Consider the following 26,598-nt stretch of genomic DNA (forward strand, 5'->3'; position numbering starts at 1 on the left):
CGCAGAGCGACTTTCTTAATTCTACGACCTCCATGCGTGCAATTTCCATTTGCTGGCAAGTTGCACAACACCAGCCCTCGCACCGAAACTTTCAAGAGACTTTTTTGCGGTCAAGAAAGGGAAAGGTCGGGGGGGAGAACCCTACCCTACCCCGCACCCAGACCGTGCCCCTCTCTCTCCCCGGAGCTGAAACACCACACCGCCCTGGCTCGGGTCGAGCAGCTCGCCCAGGGGGGACCCGGAGCGAAGGCGAGCCTTTGAAACAGAAACCCGGAAAGCGACGGCGACGAGCAGCGCAGCGAGATCAAAAGCGGCCGCCTGATTTCTCTTACCGGTATGTCACGTTTGTTATAATGGCATAAGAAGCCGAGGAAGGAAACCCGAGACAGAATCGCCCCGGCGAAGTGGGGATTCAGGAGAGAGAACGAGGCAAAAAGTTTTGCGGTTGTTTTTCCCTGGACGCCCCTCGATTTCCTCTCGCCCCCCGTTACGGGGCGAATAACGAGGCGAGGTCACCTGGAGGGAGGCAAGAGATTTGAGGCGGGGGGCACCAAGTCCCTGCCGAGCCCAACCGCCGTCGCCCTCGTCCCCCTCTCGGCAAAATGTCGCGTGTTTCTGCCGTGCACACAAACACACGCCCGCCCGCCCTCTCTGCGCCTGGACCTCGTCCCGTGACGCGAAGGGCAAAATGGGTTTCGGTAGCTCCGCGGACGCGGAATGGACCTCCCCCCCCCCCCTCGCGCCAGACAAGGCGCCGTCGGGCCTCCTCGTCAGCAGCTGAGCTGGGGGCTCCTGGGCATGTTTGCCTCCGGAGGAGGAGGAGCAGGACACTCGCTTGTGGGGCTGTTTAAAAGGAAAGCGGAGTTAGATAAGGGGCGGCGATGTGGGGGGGGGGGGAGAGGGATGCCCCCCACATACACCAGGGAAGACAAATGGGAGAAACTGAGGGAGGAGGGGGAGGGAAAGAAAAGAGGCGCACTCACCTTCTGCTGCCACCACTTTTATTCCCGCGGTCGCCGCTCCGCCTTTATTGATTTATTCTCTTCCCTGTTCCAAGTCGAGGCAAAAAAAATAAAAAAGGGGGTGGTGGCACCCCTTCCGAAGTTGTGCTTCCTCCCACCACCAACCACCACTGTCTTTCTTCAAGTAGTTAAGGAAGAAGGAGAAAAAAGTACAACTGTGAGGAAAACAAGAGAGAGAAGCTTTCCGTGAGGAGAACTGGAAAAACGAAAACACGCACCCAGGCGCGCGCGTGAGGGGAGCTGGGAGGAGGCGCGGGGGGGGGGGAGAGGAAGCGCGCCACGTTGCCCAACTTTCTGGATGCTTTCTTGTTTTTGCCCTTGTGGAGGGAGCCGTGGCAAGTTTTGTGGTGGCGCGATCGGCCGCGGGTTAACGTCGGCGCGTGCGTTTATTTATGTGTGCGTGTGTGAAGGAGGAAAGGGAGAAGCATGTTTACAGCAGCGGCTGCTCCCTCTCGCTATTGGTTGTTTTCTCGCGCGGGCATTGGCTGGTGGCGCTACGTTGGCGGGAAGAGGCACGTGCACTTCGGGTCGTTGGCCTAGCCCCTCCCACGCCGCCGACCCTGCTGCGCGCGCAAGTTTTCTGCTGCCCCGCCCCTTCAGTTTCCTGCTGGTTCCGAGAAGAAGGGAAGGTGCGCTCAGCCTCCCTTGGGGATAGAGCCATTTTGCCCGAGAGGAAGGTGCTCGCCCAGCAATGGGGGAAAGGTTTCCTAGCCTCCGCTTGCAGTGATTGGAAAGCAAACAAACATGGCCTTCGCATTCTGCTTTGGATCCCTCCCAGCCATCCACCCACCTCCACTTCAGACTGGGCGGCCCACAGCCCTAAATCCCTGAAGCTGGGGTTAAAGTAGATGGTGCATTGAGTGATGGTGAGGGACACTGGCGAATTTCTGTCAGGCAACATAAAACAGGAGTGGGCAGACTTCAGGCTTGTAGGATCTACTCTAGATTTCTTTTACTAAAGCTCCAGTATTTGCCAACTAGAGCCTTGCGTGAAAGGCATACATATAGAATTGAATAATTGTTTCCAGTAGCACCAGATGGGTTTTACAGCCCTTCCACACACAGCAATCTGCACTTCCTTTCCCCAAAGCTTTCTTCATTTCAGCAGTATTTAGGGCAGCAAGGGGTTCATTTTGTTGATGCTATTGTTAAACAACTAGGAGTCAGAAATCTACAGTACTTGCCTGTCTAATGTGTGATACCAAGTAGATCCGGAGCTACCTTCCACTCACCCCTGCCATACAGAGCCTGCTGGATGTTTGGATTATGGCAAAGCGTAGTGTAGGCAGCTTACTTCGCTACATTCTACAGTGGATGTCTCAATCTTCTCATGCACTGCTTTTGCATTGCTTCAGCTGGAGATCAGGAGGCAGGACAACACTGGGGGCGTGTGGTTTCTGCCCCACCACCATTTTAGAATTATCAGGCAGAGGAGTTGAATGGGGAAAGTGTGCTTGGATCCTAAGATGGCTAGTCTATGATCTAAACAAAAAAAATTCCTTCCAGTAGCACCTTAAAGACCAACTAAGTTCTTGGTATGAGCTTTCGTGTGCATGCACACTTCTTCAGATACACTGAAACAGAAGTTGCCAGATCCTTCTATATTGTGGCAACTTCTGTTTCAGTGTATCTGAAGAAGTGTGCATGCACACGAAAGCTCATACCAAGAACTAACTTAGTTGGTCTTTAAGGTGCTACTGGAAGGAATTTTTTTTTGTTTTGACTATGGCAGACCAACACGGCTACCTATCTGTAACTAGTCTATGATCTGTTTATCTATTCTTCAACTTGGGGTGCTATAACTCCCATCATTTCCAGCCAGCTTATCCAGTGATCAGGGATAATGGGAGTTGTAGTCGAACAACAACTGAGGACCCAATGTTTAAAGAAATGGATGTAATTTGATAAAGGCAGATTTAAAAGTGCAACAGATAAATAATACAGACAAATCCAATGAGGAAAAATATATCAAGGACTATTAGCTATAATAGCTGCAAATGAAACCTCCATGTTGATTACAAACTGGGGACAAATGACAGGAATGGCTATCATCATATCTTGCATATCAGTCTCACAGAGGGAACTAATTAACCTGTGAGGGAAACCACAAAAGTCTGAAAGTTTCCCCTCCCTTGTTATAACCTTAGGCATCTGGTTTTGTGTGGGACTATACTTGTACAGGTGCACTTCTGTACCAGGGTTCACACTACCAAGATAAGGCAGCTCACCTCAGGTGGTGGATTTTAGGGTAGTATTGAATACTTTCAAATTATTATTTACCATGTATGCTTAGTCATAAACTCAACCTCTTCAGTGGTGCTTAATCCCAGATAAGTACATAGCATTGCAGCCGAAATTTCCTATTACAGTTTTGCAACTTGGGGGGACACAGAAACTATTTGAATTTTCTGCCTTAGGAACCAATATATCTTGGACTTCACACTTTGTCTTTGCTTTGCACAACTATTTACAAAGGAAAAAGGTAATGGATGGTTGTTTCTCTGTTGGGTTTTTTGTTTTGTGTGTGTGTGTATTATTACTTTGATGAGATGTTGGTTTTAAGTGTGTTACCAGAATATGCACATCATGCTTGTTCTTCTGTGCTTGGTGTGAAACACCACTCATTCCTAAGACTATCAACTTCGGTCTGTTGTAACTTTCCTTGCCGTACACATACAACCAAATACCCCCTGTATCACAGATCTGAGTGTTTGCTCACACATCAATCACAGTTAATACTACACTAATAAACCCACCACTGGTGTGCCCAAGGCCACCGTGACTCCCCTGGCAATCAAAGTTGTTACCGTACTTCTTTGCCCAGTAATATTTTTAGAGCGCCAGTGAAGCAGAATGTGATCACAGTTGTGCAACCAAAATTCCTTATACCATTGCAGAAGTTTCTGCAGAACAACCCTTGGCTCACTCGATTTTTCATTATTTGTGTCCCAGGACCCTCTGAGTCTGTGACTGTGACTAACTTCCTGGATTATAAAATGTAGCCATTTGTAATGGCTCTAAGTATACTAGCCTTTTTGTTAATAGAACAGTTTTAGCTTAGTGTCATCAAACTGCTTATTCATATTAGTTCTAATGAAGAACCAAAAACACAAAAGGTAAGATATTGATTCAAATGGGAAACACAGGATAAGTGGTGGTGGTTCTTGTTGTTTCTCCTTTTCTTTTTGTTGCCTTTCAGGTCAGGCTTTTCAGGGTTTTGTAGTGCTACAAACCTGCAATGCCTGTTTAACCAGAGGTAATAACAGGCTCGGAATGTGGCTGCCAAGGTTTTGGCAAGACCAGGAAAGTAAGCTGTTCCATTTATTTTGATCCTTCACTAACTTCCCTGGTCTTCACTAACTTCCCAGGTTGCCAAATAGTTTCTGGGCTCAGTTTGAGGTGCTGGCTTTGACTTTCAGAGCCCTAAGCAGCCTGGAACTAGGATATCTCTGAATAGCCTTTTCCTCTACAAACCTGACAGAGGAGTCCATTTCATCCCAAACACTTTCCTCCATGTTCTCTTGCCAGCAAGTTGGCATGGGGAGGTGTGCTTTCTCAGTTATGGCTGAGATTTGGAACATCAACTCCAGACCTTATCACTTCCAGTCTTTTGGTGGACAGTGAAGACCAAATCGTTCCAGCATGGTTCTAATGTGAGGTCAATTTAATAGAAGAATGGAGAAAAGGGGGTGGAGAAAGCAAAAGAACCACCAAATTCAGAGCCCTGCCAGTCTTGCATGAGTCAGAGCAGCTGGACAGAAAACAAGTATGCCAGTTTCAGTGTTGGTCAGCAAACCCGAAGCTGACAGCAAAGGAGGGACAACTATGGAGGATCCTGGGGCTGAAAAATAGTGGCCTCTGTGAGGTTGACTTCCAATGGAGAAGAAATTATAGTATCCTATAACCATGGGATTGCACCCTAAATATTGCTATTTAAATTATTCAATTTGTTTTATTAGTAGCTATGTTTTATATTAAAATTGTGGGCTGACTTGCATATAGTTTCTATAGAAAATCAGAATTGGGGGGGGCGGGTTGTAATAAAATATATAAATAATAAAATGAGTACAGGCAATTTTAGGTGCTTCATAACACCTTCAACTCACTCCTTTAAAAAAATTGTCTCCAGCTTCAGCAAACTTTTAGAAGCCTTACAGGAAAAGGGCCTCAGATGATATTACACTAGCAGAAAGGACAATTTGCACAGACACTATACAAAATTGATATGCACATATATATTGCAAGGAGACTGTGTGTGTCCAAGTGACCCATATGGACAGAGAAACCACATGGTGGGACCATTTACATATCCTGCTGCCGCCTGAGTATTTATGCCTGTGTGATTCTTGCATGGAAGTGTTACTGGAGCCAGAGGATAGCTGCTATCATGCTCTTGTGGTAATGTATGAATTAGCTCCAAGTCTGCTTCTCAGTTGAATCAAAGGATAGAATGGCAACATGCCTGACCTCATTCCATCCAGATACAAGAAGCTTTGTACTTCCCACCTACCCACCTTGCATTGTTTACCTAAGAACTTGAAATCCATTGTGAAAGCGTTTCTTTTTGACACAAAGTTTTTGCTTCCCTTGGGTTCCTGTCTCCATGATCCTAAATACACTGTGTGGCCCAGGGCAATCCCAATCCATTCCTTTTCTTTTGACAAGATTCTTTGTAGGTCAAGGACAAGAGCATGTGCTGCGAGGCACACAATTACTTTATTTTGCCTTATTTTATACTTCAGCAGGCTTTCTTTCGTCTGAAAGCAAGTTCATCAATCTGTAGTAGATGATATACAGGGGATCTTGCCAGTGCTTCAGAGCCTCAGATTCTTACAAAGTAAAAATGAATGGGGTTATTTTTACCATGGTTCTCAGATTTCAAGTTTTAAAAAGAGAGAGAGAAAGATATCTCCCCTCTTCAATAACTCAACATGTATAAGAGTTCAGCTGTGGATTCAGTGATAAGTTACCACAGACTAACAATTGTAAACTTGAAGTTCCAACTATGCCTTCAGATTTATTAAATAACACATACTTTATTTTTTGATTAGAAGTTATTTATTTCACAGTTAAATATATATTAAAATTTTAATGCCTAAGCAAGGATGAAAAATATGATATTCTTAATCATGAATCTTCACAGTTTTAAATATTTACATAAATAGCAAGCTTTTTCCGAAGCAATGTAAGTTTTTGAAGAAATTCTTCAATTTAAGCAGGGTTTTGTGTGTGTGTTAGATTTACTGTAATACCAATTTCCATAGCTAGCTAATATCCCAATGTTGTCCCCAAATTCCACTCTCCTCTGGCTTCTGGCACCTAAGGAAATAGGCTGGGGATGAAGCAAATGGAAAGTGCCACAAGTTCAAGGTTTGAAACACTATAGTTCCGTTTAAAGAGGAAGAGCCAAATGTCAGTGGTAGTGCACCTGTTTTGCATGCAGAAAATCCCAGGTTCAATGTTTGGCATCACCCACTGGGGCTGGAAAAGACTTGTCTGAAGAGAACCACTGCCAATCAGTGCAAACCATACCGGGCTAGATAGACCAGTGGTAACAAACAGCCCTCCTGTGTTGCAAGATGAAGCCAGCCACTTAGGACAACAGAATTTAAGGGATACATGAAGGCTGAAATTGATATCTGAATGTTGCAGCGGTATTTTTTTTGTAAATGGTGGCCCTAGTTCAAGGTGCAAATACATGCCAAATTGTCCATTGTAATTGTTTCTTATGGATAGAAACATTTATTGATACAGTGGTACCTCAGGTTACATACGCTTCAGGTTACATACGCTTCAGGTTACACACTCCGCTAACCCAGAAATAGTGCTTCAGGTTAAGAACTTTGTTTCAGGATGAGAACAGAAATAGCGCAGCAGCGGCACAGCAGCAGCGGGAGGCCCCATTAGCTAAAGTGGTGCTTCAGGTTAAGAACAGTTTCAGGTTAAGAACGGACCTCCAGAACGAATTAAGTACTTAACCCGAGGTACCACTGTACTGTTAATCAATCCATACTTCTGATTTTACTGTTACCACAAATGTCATTTGTGGCATTTTGCCAAAAGCAATCAGCACCTTAATCCCGGTTATAAAGAGTTGATTTTTATCAGGAAAGTAGTCAGATATGTTCCCTGTGAAATGGTATTCACCCCTAATTATGTTTTGTAAACAATATGTTTAGCTTCTAGCTCGGGGATTGACCTTAATCCTATTGCTAAATCTATACACTGCATGCACAGGTCTCATTAAAATAGATGAATTTAATGTGTACATAATTGCATATTTGTCAATTTCGTTTATTTTCAAACAGTTCGGTCTGCTGCTTCCTTCCACATGTGAAATCTGTGATGTGAATCTACAGCTCCCACACATAACAAGCATTTTTCCATGAGCTTCAATGTTAGTAGTACTGCAACAAAATAATGAAGGAAGTTCCCCCAATTTCTTAGTTCCTTCTAAAGATTTGCTTATTCTGAATGAATACATGAGATGCAGGCATAATATTCTTTTCCCAAGATGTTCAGGGCTTTCCATCACTCTTTCCACTTTCTTGGCTTCCCTCCCTCCTCAGCTCCTCTGCTTCACAAGCTACCTGTTACCCTGGCAGCATTTCAGAGCACTATTACCTCCTATGCCTAGGCCCCTGTGAAGGAAAATACTGTTTTGTATTACCTAGAAATAAAAATGTGCATATAGATTCATTTGGGTACTTAGGGGTTAACTTATTAAGCCTGACCTTCTCCAAAAATCAAATTGGTAGGTGGGGAAATCATTGAAGAGGTGAAGGTTGAAGGGTCACAGGTGGCCTGTGTGGAGTTGGGAATTAAACCTGTGAATTGGGCAATCGGGTACCCAGATGCTATATTTGGGAGCATCTGCCTTTGAGAGTTTAGGTCATGATGGATCTCCGCATGATAAGGAGGAAAAGTAAGATGTCCTAAGAAGAAAAAGGGGAGAGCTGCAACTCGTAACTTGAGGTTTTGTACCTGGTAACTCTTTTTTATAGAAAGAATGTTACTGTGAGGGATCATTTAGTTTTCAGGGAAAGTGGATGGTGTTTTAGCCCTGCATTTACAGGGAAGAATACATTTGCCACATGCTCATCTGAACACTCTGAATACTTGTTTATATTTATCATTATCACCCCCAAAAATCAAGCTTTTAAAAATATTGTTCTATCTAGCTCTTCAAAAAGAAATACATTGAAAGGATTAATGTACATGAGTGCACACGTGTGCATCTGTGCTAAATTTAACTTGCAAGAGGATTTGCGATTTTCCAAGAAGGGTATAACTATTTGGTGGCAATCAAGTGCATGATGGCATTCTTCCTCTTGATCCAATACAGGAAAGCACTTAAGTACTTCCTCAAATCCAGGAGACTACATTAGTACCGTGATTCCTACTGCTAGGCCCCATTTTACATTCCCCAGTAATCAGGACTCGGAAACAGTGGAAGGATATGGGAATACGGCACCTCATGTCATTCAGCAATTCGTCTGGATGACTAAAACCCTCTGGATAACTAAAAGCTCCCAAAGGCCTGCTTCCAAGCCAGTATTTATCAATTGGGAAGATGGTTTCAGTAATATAACTGCTAACAATCGGATCTGAAACAGCAGGGAGAAAAATGAGGTAGCTCTTTAGAGACCCCATTTGAGACACGGAGGATCCTCTTGAGAGAAGTAAGTGAATGTTAAATGTGGCGCAGCTGCTGACTTAACTTTCAGAGCGAACGGCGTGCCCTGGGGATTTTCTCATAAATATCAAATGATGCAGGACAACCCAGCAATGAATGAAGGACATAAACTGTTATTGGAAAATGTATATGAAAATGTATACCTATTTTATTTTCATTATTTATTTGCAGCACGTTATTGCCCAGCTGAAATGGTGGTTGGCACAAATAACGACTCAGTGAGTAACAACAACCTCTTCACGAAGGATTTTTCAATATATTAATATAAACAATGTGAAGGATGCACACCAGATAAATTTATTGAAAGGAGTTCATTTGAAAACTTGGTATACAATATACTAAGGCAACACACAACTGTACATATTCTTTTCACTTACATAATTAGTATATGACATGGCTGATAAGATTGCTTCCCCCCTCCCCGATTATTACTAGAATTACTTTCACTTTCTGCTCGAGATTATGTTTAAAGTTTCAGTCCTAGCTACATGGGAGTAAGCCTGATTGAATTCAGTTGGACTTGTTCCAGAGTAGATATTGTTAGATTTGTCCTGTCAGTTACTTAGGGTGGTCCCCCCCCCCATGTGCTTTTGATGTAGTTCCTTCTGTTGCATTTTAATTTCTGAGTTGTTTGTATTTTCAGTTATTTATTTTATTTATTCTGTTTGTATACTGCCCACCTAACTTAGTTCTCTAGATACTCTACAGAAACATTAAAAATGAACAAATGCAGTTCAGACTTTTACAAAGTAAAAACACTGGCTGATATTTGGTTAAGCTTCTTAGCACTGTGGCACTAGCTGAGAAATATGCTCACGAAAGAGGAGGGAAGGTGGTTTTTGGTAATTCCCTCTCTCCTCAGCAGCCTCCCAGCAAACCCAGGAAATCTGTCCTGGAGGATTGCGGGTCCTTCTAGATTAGAACGGGTTTATCTGCCACCCAAGATGTGCTTATTCTGAATGAATACATGAGATGCAGGCATCAACTATGGATGCACACACAGCTTCTCTTTTTCCAAGATGTCCAGGGTTCTCCAACATTCTCTCCATCTTCTTGGTTTCCCTGCCTTCTCAGCTCCTCTGCTTCAAAAGCTACCTGCTGTCCTGGAAGCATTTCAGAGCACCATCGCCTCCTATGCTTAGGCCCTTGTGAAGGAAAATACTGCTTTGCATTACCAGAAATATAAATCTGGTGCATGTAAATTCATTTGCGTACTTGGGAGAAGGTCAGGCTTAATAAGTTAACCCCTAAGATCAAACTGGTAGGTGGGGAAAATATTGAAGATGTGAGACTCGAGGGACAATCCAAATAATGCATATTCAAGGTAATAATGAAACCATAAATTTAATTTCCCACCCTTTAATGGCACCCAAAATTTGTAGGTGGCCAGCTCACTTCCCTTAGTGCCATCCATATATGTAATCAGTCTAAGAAATAATGATCAACTCTCCAAGATTATGTAACCTCTCAAAAACTGGTATTAACACAAAAGTGAACATCAGCATAGCTATTTCCTTCCCTTCTTTCAATTATATCCAAGTTATTCTGTGCAGTTATATTCTGTTTACAAGGGTTATTTCTTTCCTTTCTCAAAGCACAACTTTGATCCATCTCATTGGACCTTGTTTTCCCAAGAAGTGAGATCTTTTTAAAAGTACTATTGGATTGTATTAGAAGTCCTTGAAAGTATACAGTGGTTAGAGTCATCTAATTTTTGATGATAACCAGTCTCATGATACTTCCCAGCCTCAATGAATGCATTTACTTTTCTCTGAGAAGGATAGCAGAGATGGCTTTCAACCAAAAACTCAAGAGGTGAAACTACAACTAAAGCTATTCAACCTATCGTTTCCTTTCAGAGAGATCATTTCCTCTTGGCACCAAGCTCTTTGCTTTTGTCGTTCAACAAAAATGTTGTTTAACCACTGTGCACAGACTCAAACATAATGGATTATGGATTTTATGAAGCTTTCTGCCTCTGCTGAAAAGGTTTCATTCTTTTATACATGAAGTATTTTAACATTCATAGATTTGCCACACAGAGACAGATGCACACAAAATGGTAAAGTCAAAATGAATTGTTAGAACCATGCAAGTGATGTGCATCTGGCTTTTTTGGGGGGAGGGGGAACCAACTTCAGTTTATCCATCAAATACTATGCCCTAACTCAGCTGAAGGGTATAAGCATGTGGAAGCAAGCTTCTTTACATATACAGTGGTACCTCAGGTTACAGGTTACACTTCAGGTTACATACACTTCAGGTTACAGACTCCGCTAACCCAGAAATTGTGCTTCAGGTTAAGAACTTTGCTGCAGGATGAGAACAGAAATTGTGCTCCGGCGGCGCGGCAGCAGCAGGAGGCCCCTTTAGCTAAAGTGGTGCTTCAGGTTAAGAATTGTTTCAGGTTAAGTACGGACCTCCAGAACAAATTAAGTACTTAACCTGAGGTACCACTGTACTCCAAATGGATGGAGAACTTCATGCACAAATGAAAGCTGCACATACAATTCCTTCCTTGCTCAACTGAGACATTATTCTAAGCAAATGAGAAAAGTTTGTCCATCTGACATTTCATATGACATTTCATGTGACTGGCATCCCATTGAAAAACTGCTCTGTATGCAGCATGAGCTTACCAGATGGGCAGGGTATAAATATATTATTATTATTATTATTATTATTATTATTATTATTATTATTATTATTCCCAGATAAGTTAATGATCCATCTCATGCCCAAAGGCACTAGAATGGCAATTTCTCCCCACAAAACAGCTGATGTGTTTTGCCCCCACTATTCAGAAGGTACTGTGGTGTTCACCCACAGCTGGATTGGGGCCAGACAGTATTGTGACAACAACTTTACTAATGCATGTCACAATTTTTCATCATTCTTCTGTAAACCGTGGCAAAGCTTATCTACCGTGATATGCAGACGTAATGCAAGTGTATAGCATTTTGTACAAATATATCAACTACGGTAATTATGCAACTGAATAATGAAATATGAGTATAGATTCTCATTTGTATACAAACTATTTTCCCCCATTAGATTTCTGCACCCATGCCCTTTCTATCTAACATTCCTGATCCTAGCTACATTTACTTGGGGGAAGGGGAGCTAATTTAAAAGCCAACAGGGCTTAATTCCAAGAAAATGTTTTAATTCTGAATCTTTAGTCTGTGTGTGTCATCTGAGAAGCAAGTTTCACCGAGTTAAATGGGGCTTATGCCCAGATAAGTATGTGTGAGACCACAACCTTAGTATTAAAGGGTGTGTGCAGGAATACAGAGGAGAGATTACCATAAAATTCTATAGTCTTCCATTTGAGAACCTATGTGGCGTAGAGGCCAGATGTGGTGAGGCACATTCAATTCCACAATGAGCCACAGAGCTGAAATTGGCTGTCTCTCACCCTGACCTACCTCACAGGGTTGTTGTGCACATGAAATGGATTGGTGGGCGAGGGGACCATGTGTACTACCCTGAGGTACTTGGAGGAAGGGTGGGATGAAAATAGAATACATTTTTAAAAATATAAATTCACTATGTCAGAAATAATGAAAAGGCCATACCAGTACAGTACTGCTGATCCTGTAATTGTCCAATGGGAAAATATACAGTGTAACCTTGGTTCTCAAACTTAATCTGTTCCAGAAGTCCATTTGATTCCCAAAACCGTTTGAAAACCAAGGCATCGTTTCTGATTGGATGCAGGAGCTTCCTGCACTCAAGTGGAAGCCACGCTGGATGTTCAGCTTCCGAAAAATGTTGGAAAACCAGAACACTCAGTTCCGGGGTTTTGGTGTTCAGGAGCTGATTTGTTTGTCAACTAAGCCGTTCGAGAACCAAGGTACCACTGTATATATACCAGTTTAGAATAATTTTGTTGAGTGAAACAAGTCATTTGAGGTTCTGCTGAAATATAAATATCCAGATGGATAATTTTTGTTTTGTTTTTAAAAGTATGTGAACAGAAATCGCTCGCTGAAGGCTCTATTGTAGTTTAAACACTAGCATTATATATCGAGAACAGTCTGTCTAATAGGAAAACCTGTTAAAATATTTTCCCACCACACGACTCTCCAGCCAGGAACAATTTTGAACAATGGCTTCACTTTTTTAGTAATGACACTCTGAGCAGCTCCATTGTTCAAAACTTGTCCCACAGATATCTAATTTTTAGTAGGATCAAACGTGCCATTAGCCCATATTAAGGTTTTTATCCAGAAAATTTCTCTCGTACTTTACAGACTTAAGGAAACTATGTCACCATATGTGGAGCCTGATGACACTTTCTAACTCCTATATTATGGAAATGTATAAATGTTGTCACAGCAGCCTGATCCGTGACAGATTTGAACTGCCGCAGGGTGTTTATGGAGCATGAAGTTAAGGAGTCTGTTTTAACTCATCAGAAAGTGAGCTTAATGAATAGGCTTAAAGCCTCATCTCTTTGCTGCTGTTTTATTGTTTGTTAAATTGACTGAACTCATTCATGGTACTCAGCATAACATTACTATTCTCACATCTACACTAGTAGCGAAAATTGTGGAAACTGTTAGGAAAAGTTGTATTTCTAAGGTTTGATGGCTCATAACATCCGTCTTTTTAAGAAGAATGGCATAAAATGATACCTTGAAACTGTATATCATTAGAAAGATAATTTAATGCCGAATATAATGCAGCCAACTGTGTTGAATTATCTTTATTCTACCAAAAGTTATAGCCAAATAACCAGAAAAAGAAAGCACACCTACTTTTGTAACAAGAAGTGGATTTCCTTAAGCCCAAACTGAACAAGGACAGTGAAAAGAGGTGACTGGTCACCTAGAAAGTGACCAGTAATAGCCCTGACCTGAATTCAATTGAAAAGTTATGAAATAAGCTTTATCGTGCTTTTCTGTGCACTTGTGTTATGGATTTGTTTGGGTCTTTTGCCTTATTTATATGCTAATGTGTTTTTGATATACCCAGAATAGAAATATTAAACCAAACCAAACCAAACCAGGACACATTCAGTGTCACTACCTTCCAGTGGCAGTGCTAAAAAAAAATCTAGGAGGCACAGGAAAGACAAAGGGAATTTCAGGAGGAAGGTTTTTCCATGTTCAAGTTCTGAAAGTAAAAGTATATTTCACTGTAATGCTCCCATCTTAAAACATATTTTCTCTGAAGCTAGTGCTAATTATTTTGATGGAGTTACCATTCAAGTACGCATACTTGGGACTGTGGCCTTATTTTAACTTAGTTTATGATTTCTCTAATTTGTGAAGTATCCTTCCTATAGATAACAACCCCAGGGGTTTGGCAATTGGCAAACTTCTTGAGGAAGATTAGGGCCAGATTAGCCTCCATTCTATCACCTCCACCCCACCAAAATACAAAACATTCATTCTATTATTTGATAAAGCAAAAAACCTTTCCCTCTGGAGACTTCTGAGTTTACTAAGTGAAGCCAGCTATTGCAGGCAAAGCAGCATCGTTTAGCTGTCTGGTAGCAGAGGAAGCAGCCTATATGTACTGCAGGAGGCAGATGCACAGAAGAAGTACATCTATTACCATAAGTGCTGGTGCAGACATAATGCTGGCTCCCTGCAAACTATGGTTTGCAAATCAGGATCCAGTCTCAGGAACAGATGCTCCTTGTCATATATGTTCCTCCCTCTCTCTGTTTGTTTCCACAGTTTAGCACAGCATCTGCAGCAACACTAAACAGGTTCCCTGGTAACCAAGGTTTACAAGTCTACTGCAAAATCTGGCTTTAAATCCCGGCTGAGTCGGGAATCAAGTTCATAGTCTTAATCTGTTGATAAAACTGAATTAAAGCTAACAGAGAATCAAACGAGAATTTGCAGTGACTGGGAGGGAACAGGAAAAGGGGGAAGGGAGCATTCTTTCACATGACCAGTTTGCAAGCCACCACTTTCACAGAACCATTGCCCTATCTCCAGGGAACTTTGTGTTGCTGTTTGCACAACTTTGGGCACTAGTCCTAAGAGAGAACCACACGGATATGCCCAGAGATAAGGATGCTTTGCACTCAAACCCTTTGATCCGAAGACTCCTTGCAGAGTTGTATTCTGGAAGTGAAAATCCAAGGTAGGATCCTCTTCAAGGGAAATATTCTTAAGGCAGCCCTATCAGGAACAAGTGCAACTGTAATTATGATTGTCAGGACCATTGCAATTAATTACATCTGCAAGGAGCGACAGAGCCCAAAATAGCCCAAGCTGCTGGTGACCCAAAAAACCGCTCACAGCATGTCCAAGCGAGTATTTGGCAGGGAGCGCCTGCAGCTTAAAAAAAGAACCTAACCCTTTAGGCCCATGCAAGCCATTAAACATTTTGTGGAAATGTCAGGCCAGAAGTAGGAAAAGACCTTTCAATTGTTTACAGAGTGTTTTCCTCCAATTAGGGAGAACAGATTTTAATGTTTACCTGCTTCCTCCCCCCTCCCCTCAAAAAAGAGACAGATAGGCTTAAGATTTAAAAGGCAGCTGTTCAATTAAAAAATAACAATAATTCTTGCCAAGGCAGACCCCATGATTCTTATAGGGTGGGGTGAGCAAATGCCAATCAGCTTAGCAGTATTTAAAGATACGTAAGGAACTTAGCCTGGGAGCTCTGCTGACGACGTAAAACTAGGAGACATTTCCAGAAGTGTCTGTCAAACAAAGTATAAAAATAATCAGAGGTTGGTGACAGAGACTTTTGCTAGTGGGCAGGACAGCACAACTGGACAGGGCTGTACTAGACTTCTCACGCCGTTGTTGCTGTTTTGCCGGCGTGTAAGCTAAAAACGAGGAATGGAACTATCAGAAATGTGCATTGCAAGTTTACACAATTGATTCAGAGAGAGAATAATTTTGAGAGACTTAAATCACCCAAACTGAAGGAAGGCAACACAAGACTTTTCTCATAGAGCAACTTTTTGAGTATGTCCATTCTACCATAGAATTAATGGTGTAAAGGTTATTTTTAAAAGTAACTTATTTATTTAAAGTGTTTGCATACCACCCTTCATGAAAATACATTTCAGGGCATTTAAGAGTAGGAAACTGCTATATAAAATACAATTGTGTGGTTATCATGCTCTAAAATTACACACATGTGCAGAGTTAAAACAAAGGTGATTTCCACATTCATCACACCTTCAAAATCTTTTGGACAGCAAAATAGGTGGCACAGTTGCAGGGTTTGCAAAACAGCCTCTTTTTCCATTGGATCTTACAAATATTTTCCTTTAAAATGCCCAAGAAAATAAAAACGCCTTAACTTGGTATCTAAAAGTCAACAAGACAGGTGCCAGGCAAGCTTCCCTGGTGAGAGAATTCTATAACCAGGGATGCCACTGATGAAAAAGCCCTCTCTGTTGTTGCCACCTACTTGATTTCTCTCATCACACAGTGGCAGCCACAGTAGGAGAGGTGAAATTGTGGCAGTCAGAGACCTTTAGTTGGCTGACCCTTGCTCAAACAATTTGCCTTTAATACAGAGTAAATCCACACAGGTGCCATTAAATCAGCTAAGATTACATAATTCTCCATAAGAATTAAAATTGTTATCTAGAAAGTTGGTTTTGTGTTCCTTTGACACCAGATGTTGATTAGAAAGACATGACATTCATAAACATCACTAATAGTGCATGTTGTCTCAAAAGTTGCCATCCCCTTTGGTGTAAACCTACCTTCAGCCAGGGCAGTTTCCCCCCTCAGTCCATCAACTGAACTAAAATTTCTGTTAACCAGAAAATGGGAAGAGAAGGATGTCTCATGACTCCATCACACATTTAAAGGAGGATGAGATTCCTGTATCACCTTCACCTTAAAAAAAGACTGGTAATCAGTCTACCGGCTTCCCCAACCTGGTGCCCTCCCGCTGATTTTGACTAAAATTCTTATTGTTCCTAACCATTTGCCATGCTGGCTGAGGATCATGGGAGCTGTAGTCCATAACATGGACCATAACATCTGGCAGGCAACAATTTGGGGTCAGCTGATCTACACTGGGGGATGCCCTGCAAATCAGAACATTCTGGGGCCTTGCGGATATTCAGTTAATGTTTTATATTCGGCATCAATGTTTGCCACCCTCAGTTTTTTTCAGTGGCAGTCAACATTTGACAGCATCTGACAGGTGGCATTCGACAGCAGTCGAAATTTAACTGTATCTGACATGTAGCAGTCAGTATTTGACAAGACTTGGCAGGTGACACGCAGTAGCAGTCAACACAAGACAATATTAGGGATGGCACTGAATTTTAGAATGGGCAGTTCAGAAAGAGAAGACATAGTTTGTAAAATGCATGCCAAATGTGAGAGAAACCAACCCTGCTCTTGAAGTTTAGCTCACCTCATAATTACATCACCTTAGAGCCAACCATCCCTTGACTTTCTGGCCTCCTCATCTTCTTTTCCAAACATATATCATGAGAGGGAAAGGCAGGAAACGAGTGGACACTCCTTCTGTAATTTTTCAGTGTGCTCAGTGAGATAAGGGGGGTTTCCAAGCCATTGGGCCTGGGGACACCTAAAATCTGTACTCCCAGTCTACTTACCCCAGAGGAATCACTCTGCTCTTAGCAGTGACTGACATCCTTGAGGATGACTAGAAGTAGTGAGATTGCCACTACCTGCTTCAGAACAGGAACTGCCAATGCTCAACAGTTATGATCTCAATGTCATTTCCCGGAGGAGTTCTCTCATATAGCTCAGAATGTAAAACAAGATCTGTTCATGTGTAGAATGCACTTTTAGTCTCTGTTGCTTTGGTCCAAGTTCTGCATACTAACCAGAGGCAGGGCAATAGGAAAGGCAATATGGAAAGCTGCAGCAAACATTACATACCAGTCAGCTCCTGCCTACCTAGTGGTTGGAAAGCATATCAGCATGAGTAGATAAATAGGTACCACTGGGGCAGGAAAGTGAACGGCGTTTCCATGTGCTCTGGCACTCATCAAGGTGTTCTGTTGCTCCAGAAGCTTTTTAGTCCTGCTGGCCACATGACCAAGAAAGCTGTCTGCAGACAAACATCGGCTCCCTCAGCCTGAAAGCAGAGATGAGCACCGCAGCCCGTAGTCAAATATGACTGGACTTAATCGCCCAGGGTCCTTTACTTTTTCTTTTTCTTTTTTATTTTTTTTTATTTTTACCTTTTACCAATTTATAAATCTACATAAAGGATATAGAGAGATATGTGTGTGCATTAAATATATATATTTAAATACTGACCCAATTTCAAATTGAGCTGAGAGGAGTCATTTGAAGTTTCTACCATGTCGTGGGGAATACTGATACCTTGAGGATCAGTTCCCCATCATTCCCATCCATTAGGTAGGAGGAGAAACACCCTGTGGAAGCAAGTCTACCTACAATCTTCCACTGCACTCTGAGAGTTGCCTGGACTGGGTCCTTAGTCAAGAGGTAAATAGAGATGAGAATTGGAATATAATTATCCTCCACATTTTGCCCTTCTCTGAATCTTGCTAGAAATGTAAGCCCACAACTGACATAGGGGTTACATTCTGGGAATCGCACCTAAAGCCAAAACCAAAATTATGTATAGTCAACACACATTGGGTTCAATGGTGGATGGGATTGCCAAAGTCCTTTTTCCTGGAACCCCCCTTTCAAAAAAATTTTTTGCCACGTACATAAAGCTGAATGCCCGCAAGTTAAATGTGTATAAGTTGTGGGCTTACAGTACAGTTATTGGCTCAAAAAAAAAAAAAAAGTACCCAAATGTATTATAATAAGATGCTTACTTTAGGACAAAAGGTGTTTACAAATGTGTACGCTGAAATAAAATATGTATCAAAATAGTATTTTGTGATAAAGTATGCATTTATCAACACATTCTTAAATACAATCTTTTGTACAGTGTTTCTTTTTTAAGAATCCACAGATTCATGGAAATGGAGCAGGATGGACTTACCTCGGGTTCCAGACGCTTCAGGTTACAGACTCCGCTAACCCAGAAATAGTACCTTGGGTTAAGAACTTTGCTTCAGGATGAGAACAGAAATCACGCGGTGGCGGTGCGGCAGCAGCGAAAGGCCCCATTAGCTAAAGTGGTACCTCAGGTTAAGAACAGTTTCAGGTTAAGAACAGACCTCCGGAACGAATTAAGTTCTTAACCTGAGGTACCACTATACACATGTAAATTGGCATGGACCAGAAGTATAGATGTCTGTCCATTCCTAGTTCCTGCATCCTTTGCTTATCATTCCATCCTGATGTCTGGCTTGCTCTTTGCTCCTGCCTCCTGCCTTATCTTTTTTGGCCTCACTTGCTCTTCCATCCTATCTCCTGGCTGCGCATAGGGCTCCTTGGTTTTCAGGCTCCAGGCTCATCTCTGAATACTACCCAGCCCTAGCACCCATGGGTGGGATTAATGGTAGTGCAGTTAGATTTTACTCTTACCATACACAATCTAGAAAACAACCTTTTCAGATGTAAGAATGAAAATGTGCCTCCAATTCTTCCTTTAAAAAAAATATAATGTGCTAGCTGCCAGAAGTCTGCAAAAGACTGAAACAGGGGGTGCACCCCCTCCAGTACCCTGTTTACAAGTTTCCAGAAACTTCTGGCTTGCTCCGCCGATCAGAAGGTTGGCAGTTTGAATCCACATGAGAGGGTGAGCTCCCATCGCTCTGTTCCATCTCCTGCCAACCTAGCAGTTTGAAAGCACGCCAGTACAAGTAGGTAAATAGGTACCGCTGTGGCGGGAAGGTAAACAGCGTTTCTGTGCACTCTGGCTTCTGTCACGGTGTTCTGTTGTGCCAGAAGTGGTTTAGTCATGCTGGCCACATGACCTGGAAAGCTGTATGTGGACAAACGCCGGCTCCCTCTGCCTGAAAGCGAGATGAGCGCCGCAACCCCATAGTCACCTTTGACTGGACTTAACCGTCCAGAGGTCCTTTACCTTTACGTACCCTGGTTCCAGTGCACTCCCACCACTGATGTTTGAAGCCCTGTGCGCATCATGCTATAGCCACAATCCATATCTATCCTGTAGTTTTTGGATAAATATTCCTGTTTGGTGCCATTTCCCTCAAGGGATTTGAAAATGTAAGCCACATTCACGTTGCAGATAAGCTGAGGTGTGCACATTTAGACAGCCATTGTGCATGAGCAGAGGCAATGCATGCACAGTGGATCGTTTCCTGGGTAGGCATTTGAGGGGTTTCAGTTGTGGGGAAGCCTAACAGGTAATGCGCCCTTGGATGAAGACACCCACATTCTGATGGGTGCAGCAATGTGCAAATATGACTTGAAATGCAACGGGGGGGGGGGGTATGTGTGTGGAATCACCTCACTGCATTTCAAGCTGCTAATGGGTACATGGCCTTAGAAAGCTGGACTAGATGGAGCCAGGTTGGTCTGCTCCAGCAAGCCAGTTCTTATCTTTCATTTCAAGGCTAGCCGATCAGCCGTGATGGGCCACTGCTACTGCTACAGCTGTAGGTTACAAAGGCCAAAGAGAAAATGAAGCGGGGCATAATGAAGAGTTAATTTTTTAAAAAATAAAATAAAATACTGCAATATTAAAATCCCAAGTTATTCTTGCTGAGGCTTTCAACAGTAATCACCAGGGCTGTAGAAAACAGCTACAGTTTACATGTGCAGCCAGTTGCTTTTCTAATTGCTACAGCAGGCTACCACTGGGAAGAACAAAGGAAATATTTAGCACATCGTAAATTCTTCTGCAGCCCTGCCAAGTGGCTGGAGTTCAGATTACAAGTTTATAACCAACATTTGAGAGCAATTTTGACTGCACTTTGAGAAAGTAGGTGGGGAAGCTGCTCCTCGTTGTTTCTTCTAATGCTTCAGTAAATGTCTGTGTGAATAAGCTTGGGTTCAAAATGCCACACTCGGCTTGCCTTTAGACTTTAAAACAAGAGAGATGCTACAGGAAGACAAATCTGGGAAGCATTTTTTTAAAAAATAACATCAGTTTCTTTCATGCAATAAGTTGGTTTAAACTTTTTAATATTGTTTTTGAATTTTGTAACCTGTCCTGCAAGGGATGCGGGTGGCGCTGTGGTCTAAACCACAGAGGCTAGGGCTTGCCGATTGGAAGGTCGGCGGTTCGAATCCCCACGATGGAGTGAGCTCCTGTAGTTTGGTCCCAGCTCCTGCCAACCTAGCAGTTCAAAAGGATGTCAAAGTGCGAGTAGATAAATAGGTGGGAAGGTAAACAGCATTTCCGTGCGCTGCTCTGGTTTCACCAGAAGCAGCTTAGTAATGCTGGCCACAAGACCAAGAAGCTGTACGCCGGCCCCCTCGGCCAATAAAGCAAGATGAGCACCGCAACCCCAGAGTCTTCCGCGAGTGGACCTAAAGGTCAGAGGTACCTTTAACCTGCCCTGCAACCTTAGGGTAAATAAGGATGATAATGCAAAGATCTCTCCTCCATTGAAATCAAACATAGGGACTTTCCAAAGACCTTAACTTGGGCTGAATTGGATAGTGCTATGACCTTGAGCTTTCTCTTCTGCATTGCAAAGACAGACACAACAAATACTTTGAAGATGACAAAAGTTATGTTTTTTGGCAAGTAGGTAGGGCTACTTCCTCCTCCTACATAGTTCTCTCTCCAAGAAACCTGGTAATTTACAGGCTAGGAAAACAATATTTTTGCTCATCTAAATGACTGTTCTATATTCTGTTTGGTGCTGTAAAGTTGTTTTCAAGGTTACAAATCTTTTAGTACAGTGGTACCTCAGGTTAAGTACTTAATTCGTTCCAGAGGTCCATACTTAACCTGAAACTGTTCTTAACCTGAAGCACCACTTCAGCTAATGGGGCCTCCTGCTGCTGCTGCACCGCTGGAGCCCAATTTCTGTTCTCGTCCTGAAGCAAAGTTCTTAACCTGAAGCACTATTTCTGGGTTAGCGGAGTCTGTAACCTGAAGCGTATGTAACCCGAGGTACCACTGTATTCCTCTTCCAATAACTGATTATTTTTCTTAGACTTGAAGATAATCCTTTTGCTCAGGAGGATTTGTACAGTGGTAACAACTAGGAGTGTGCACCAACTCTGTGTGTACCCCGATATAGGGCAAAGTGAGGTGTTTCAGGAAGCTTCCCAGTTGGATTGAGCTGTTAGCAAGGGATCTAGAGTCAGATCAAGGCATGTCTAAGCGTTTGAGTGGCTCAGTGCAATAAATGCATGAGTGACATGGCAGTTTCCCCCCAAGAAATGAAACCAAGCTGGTTTGGGAATGCCCAGAACTTGAGAGGAGAGGTGGAAGAATGCTCAGTTTGATGAACAGGTCTAGCTTTTAATTACAGTGTATTATTTCTCCAGGGCACTCCAACCACAATGATTTGGAGAAGGGAATAAAAACTATGCTTATTTTTCAGGGGGATCTATGCCTTCCCTTATGCAAGTTGATGGAGATATTTCTCTTTCCCAAGGAGAGATGCTATATCCTTAAAAGTCCATTGTGGGACAGCAGCCCAGCTCCCCACCAATGTCCACTGGGGTAACAGAGTCCGTGCTGGGGTGTGTGGGATTGATATTTTCTCTACCTTGTGTTTCTCCTAGGCATCCATGGTCTTTTGCCCACCAACCTACCACCTGTGATTCCTGTTGTTGTTGTTGTTTAGTCGTGTCCAACTCTTCGTGACCCCATGGACCAGAGCACGCCAGGCACTCCTGTCTTCCACTGCCTCCCGCAGTTTGGTCAAACTCATGCTGGTAGCTTCGAGAACACTGTCCAACCATCTCGTCCTCTGTTGTCCCCTTCTCCTTGTGCCCTCAATCTTTCTCAAAATCAGGGTGATTCCTGTTGTACCTACCCCAAAATGGAAAAGTCTACCTTTGCAGGAAAACCACTGTAGCTATCTGAAACTTGGCAGGCTTCATCCACTTATAAGGCATGACCATACATGAATTTTACATCCAACTCTTCTAGAAAATGAAAAGTTATAGACTTTTCCTTTGTGTAAAATAGAAACTTTAAGGATGTCCCTATGAAAACCCTGATGTATCTGCTTCCAAGTTTGCAGACATATCCCACTCTGGAGGGGCTGCTATGCTTGCAAATTTCACCAACTTTTGCAAAAAGGAAAAAGAATTGTATATGTGTTTGGATTATCCATTATAGTGAATGGGCAACGAGAGCTCCTCTTTTTAACAGATCTGTTCAGTCCAATTGGAAAGACCAATAGTAACTCCAAAACAGGTCAGACTGTTTCCCAAACCTACAGTTGAAAGGCAAATATTGTGGCCACTACATACCTAGTAATTCCTGTAATTCATACAAGGTTGCGATCTTATGTACATTCTGCATGCCAGCAGGACTTATTTTCAAATAAGCAGGTGGGGGTTGAACCACTGCTGGATCTTATTTTATTATTCCATACCTATCTGACCATACGCCTGCTCACATCTATAGAAACACAGAAGGAAGCCTGTATAAGACAGTAAAAACAAATATGCAAGGCCAAACACATTATCAACGTCACTTTTAGTTTGGCTCTTTAAATCAACCTATTTCTGCTGAAATGAACACAGGCGAATCATTATTTGAACGTCTCAGATATTCCCTTAATGACACTAAGAGGAGATTCTAAATAGAAAATGACTGGGAACTTTGCTTTAAAACATGTGTAAGGAGGGATGGAGCAGACCCTCATTTATTATAGTGCTAAACAAGACAGATTCTGTTCTCAGTTCCAGCTCAAGAGAATAAGTCCTGATCTTGACTAATGTGAGCAGTGAGTTTAAACCAAATGTGGATAAACGATAAATCAAGGGAAGCTTTATAGTGTCAGGATTAATATCGGAGATGAGATTCCCGACTCTTATTTCAGCCGCTTTAATATTTGTAAAAAATCCCCAAATACAACGAAGAACTCCTCAAGTCTTAAATAAACAGTGATGCTTTTCATAGTACGAACAAGTACTTGTTTAGTGCAAATGTGAGCCTTGCATATGAAGGAGCCTCATGCTATGTCAGACCATTGGTACCATCTCTTATACAGAGATATTTGCCAGCTGATCTGATATACAGGAAATAGCTGTGGGGTTCTCTATGATTTTTTTTAAAAGACAGTAACATAAATGGGAGAAAAAGAGGGTATGATGTAAAAGTTTTGACCATTTAAGATTGGAAATAGCTTTTACATCTTTTCTGTTACTGATATATATTGTACTATAAAACAAATTCTTAAAAAAAAAGAATATTTCAGCCATGAATAATGCTTAACATTCTTCTCTGCAGAATTCATTCACACCTAGTCTATTCAAAAACATCCAGTCTCCTGCTCATTAAAGGAACTTAATAAGCACATTTCACAGGTGATCTAGCCCTAAATTAGGTGCAATGATTTCTGCTAATATTTGGTGGGTTTTGTCCTTTAAAAAAACACACAAAAAAAACCCCGATCTGTATCATTTTTACTTCACTTGTATGCTGCTACATCTTCTGCCGTGGCACAAATATTTTTGCAGCCTTAAAGTAATCTAAAAGCCACATTGCAAATATGTCTACATTTGCCAGTATGATGCAGCACCAGGCTGTCTGTGCTTTAAGATCTCCTGGTGAGACCCTCTTCATTCCAGGTTACTTCTTCTACCGGCTTCATCTATGCTCAGGCACCAGGGGAAAACCTTTACTTTTTACCTGGGTGTTTTGCCCTTAATTTGACAGGTGGCACTGTGGCCTTTTTTTAGTGGGGTTTGAACTGCAACTCCTGTCTATTATTGGTATAGCTGTGTTTTTATATTTTTATTGGATGTTAATTGGTAGTTTTAATATAAGTCGCTTTGGGTAACTGTGAGAAAAGGAACTAACAAGCATAACATAGCAGTAAAGGTCTTCTCTGCGGTGGTATCCTGATTAGGGAAGGCCATCCACAAAATACATTTAGCTGGTGCCTAGATTGAAATATCTTCAGCAAAAACATTTATTGGGCAGAGTAGGGCTCTCTTTGTGGGAGAGACAGAGATGCAGGGAGTGGGCATCCAGAGGTGAAAAAATAGGATGGGAACTGTTGCTAAGACCATTGATTGGTTAATCTGTTTGAATGGGGTGCGGAGGTGCGTTGTTCATTGGGTAGTATAAAAATGTCATAAATAAATAATAATACAGTGGCACCTCGGGTTAAGAACTTAATTCGTTCTGGAGGTCTGTTCTTAACCTGAAACTGTTCTTAACCTGAAGCACCACTTTAGCTAATGGGGCCACCTGCTGCTGCCGTGCTGCCGGAGCACAATTTCTGTTCTCATCCTGAAGCAAAGTTCTTAACCCGAGGTAATATTTCTGGGTTAGTGGAGTCTGTAACGTGAAGCGTATGTAACCCGAGGTACCAGTGTAAATAATAAACATTACATCTCTCCCCACCTTCTAGAGCAGCGGTTCTCAACCTGTGGGTCCCCAGGTTGGACTACAACTCCCATCATCCCTAGCTAGCAAAGCCAGAGCTCAGGGATGATGGGAGTTGTAGTCCAACAACATCTGGGGACCCACAGGTTGAGAACTGCTGCTCTAGAGAAATGTGGTTGTCATGTTTTCAGATTTAATATGTTAAAGTTTTGTATGCACTTCCTTTGGATGGATATGTTTTTGAATATTTGTTATTTGTCTCTGGGCTTCCATAATAATTTGAAAACTGATAAAAAATAAATTAAAACAAATAAACAACTAGTTCATCCCTCTTGACTTATGTGTCCTTGGCTAGCAGTGTTCTCTCTTCACTGGCAGAGTCGGAGGGCACTCCCAAATGTACTGTTTGTTGAGCATTCATCCTGATTTGCTTGCAGGGAAATTAATGACATTGGCTACTTAGTGAGCATCCATTCTGATTTGTTGGCAGGGAGGTTAGATGACATTGCATAAAACAAGCATTATATCACACTTTCCATTGTATTTTCCCATCGAGTTCCTTATCGCAAGAAGTCTGATTTTGGGGGATGTGGGTTTGTTGTGCAAGACCTCTCAACCCGCTATAACTGTGCAACTTGAGTTTGCCAGTATGTAACTGAATCCCACCCAAACATAGTGACGATTTGGAAGTGCCTGTATTTCCACTGTTTCCTACAGCCACTCAGCCTGCTTTAAGTTAGGGGCAATATTTCTCCGTCTGTCACCTTTAAGTCTGTCTAGCCATCCATGGTGTGTACTTTCAAACTTAAAAAATCAAAATTAATCACACACCCACACCCACATATATATCTCTCAGCCCCCTCATCATAGATCACTCACACTGTGGTAAGAATTCACCCAAATCAGAGATATTACTAAATTCTCCCTTCATCTTCATCACCCACCCTCAAACACACTGTAGTAATCTGATGACTATGGGGTTAAATTTAGAACCTCATGATCATGAGGTACAGCAGAGTTCCACCCTTAATCTTTCTCTTCCAGTTTCTGTTTCTGCCCAGTGTAATAAAGAATTTTTCTTATAGTGTGAGCATATATGGGTCTACCCAGAAATAAGTCCCAGTTGAGTTCAGTGGGGCTTACTCTCATGTAAATATGTGCATCAGTCTGCATGAGTTATATGAAAAGCTGCACCTATTGAACCAAAGCCAAATTCAGGTGAATATCTGAACAATCTGCAAGTAACTAAATATTTCAATGTCTGAATACCATGGAGTAAAAGAAGGAATGGAAACCTGTTCCTTAAAAGACCACTCTAGCCACGAGACTCTATAGTTCTAGGGAATATCTTTTCTATGTGATGCCAGGTGCCATAGATTACTAATACTCAGAGCAACCCTAAATGAGGCTGGAGAGGAGCAGAATGGTGGGTCCGCCACCACATCTGAAGCCCTGCTGGCTCATACCAGCCTGGGCAAAAAGGGTCCGTGTCCCAGTTTTCAATCTGGTGTAAAAGAGGGCACCATCTGGGCCCCTGAG

The 26,598-nt window shown here is 42.2% G+C and overlaps 1 protein-coding gene and 1 long non-coding RNA gene across 13 annotated transcripts in view; one reads left to right on the top strand and one right to left on the bottom strand.

Moving 5' to 3' along the window:
• EYA4 (EYA transcriptional coactivator and phosphatase 4) overlaps positions 1-1,456 on the bottom strand; it is a 110,852-nt gene extending 109,396 nt beyond the window's left edge. For 3 of the 12 annotated variants that reach the window (XM_077925979.1, XM_077925976.1, XM_077925972.1), the window contains exon 1: positions 333-807. The gene's annotated coding sequence lies outside the window, so the exon portion shown is untranslated. Of the gene's footprint in view, positions 1-332; positions 811-983 lie in introns of those variants that run through there. The other 9 variants (XM_077925982.1, XM_077925978.1, XM_028723451.2 and 6 more) reach the window with 6 other exon arrangements.
• LOC144327261 (uncharacterized) lies at positions 148-25,395 on the top strand. The gene is made up of 3 exons (XR_013392242.1): positions 148-334; positions 12,379-12,574; positions 22,275-25,395. It is a non-coding gene; the product is annotated as an uncharacterized LOC144327261 (long non-coding RNA).
• The last annotated feature ends 1,203 nt before the right edge of the window (positions 25,396-26,598 follow it).

This window comes from Podarcis muralis, chromosome 3 (genome assembly GCF_964188315.1).
Source record: "Podarcis muralis chromosome 3, rPodMur119.hap1.1, whole genome shotgun sequence".
Lineage (NCBI taxonomy): Eukaryota > Metazoa > Chordata > Lepidosauria > Squamata > Lacertidae > Podarcis > Podarcis muralis.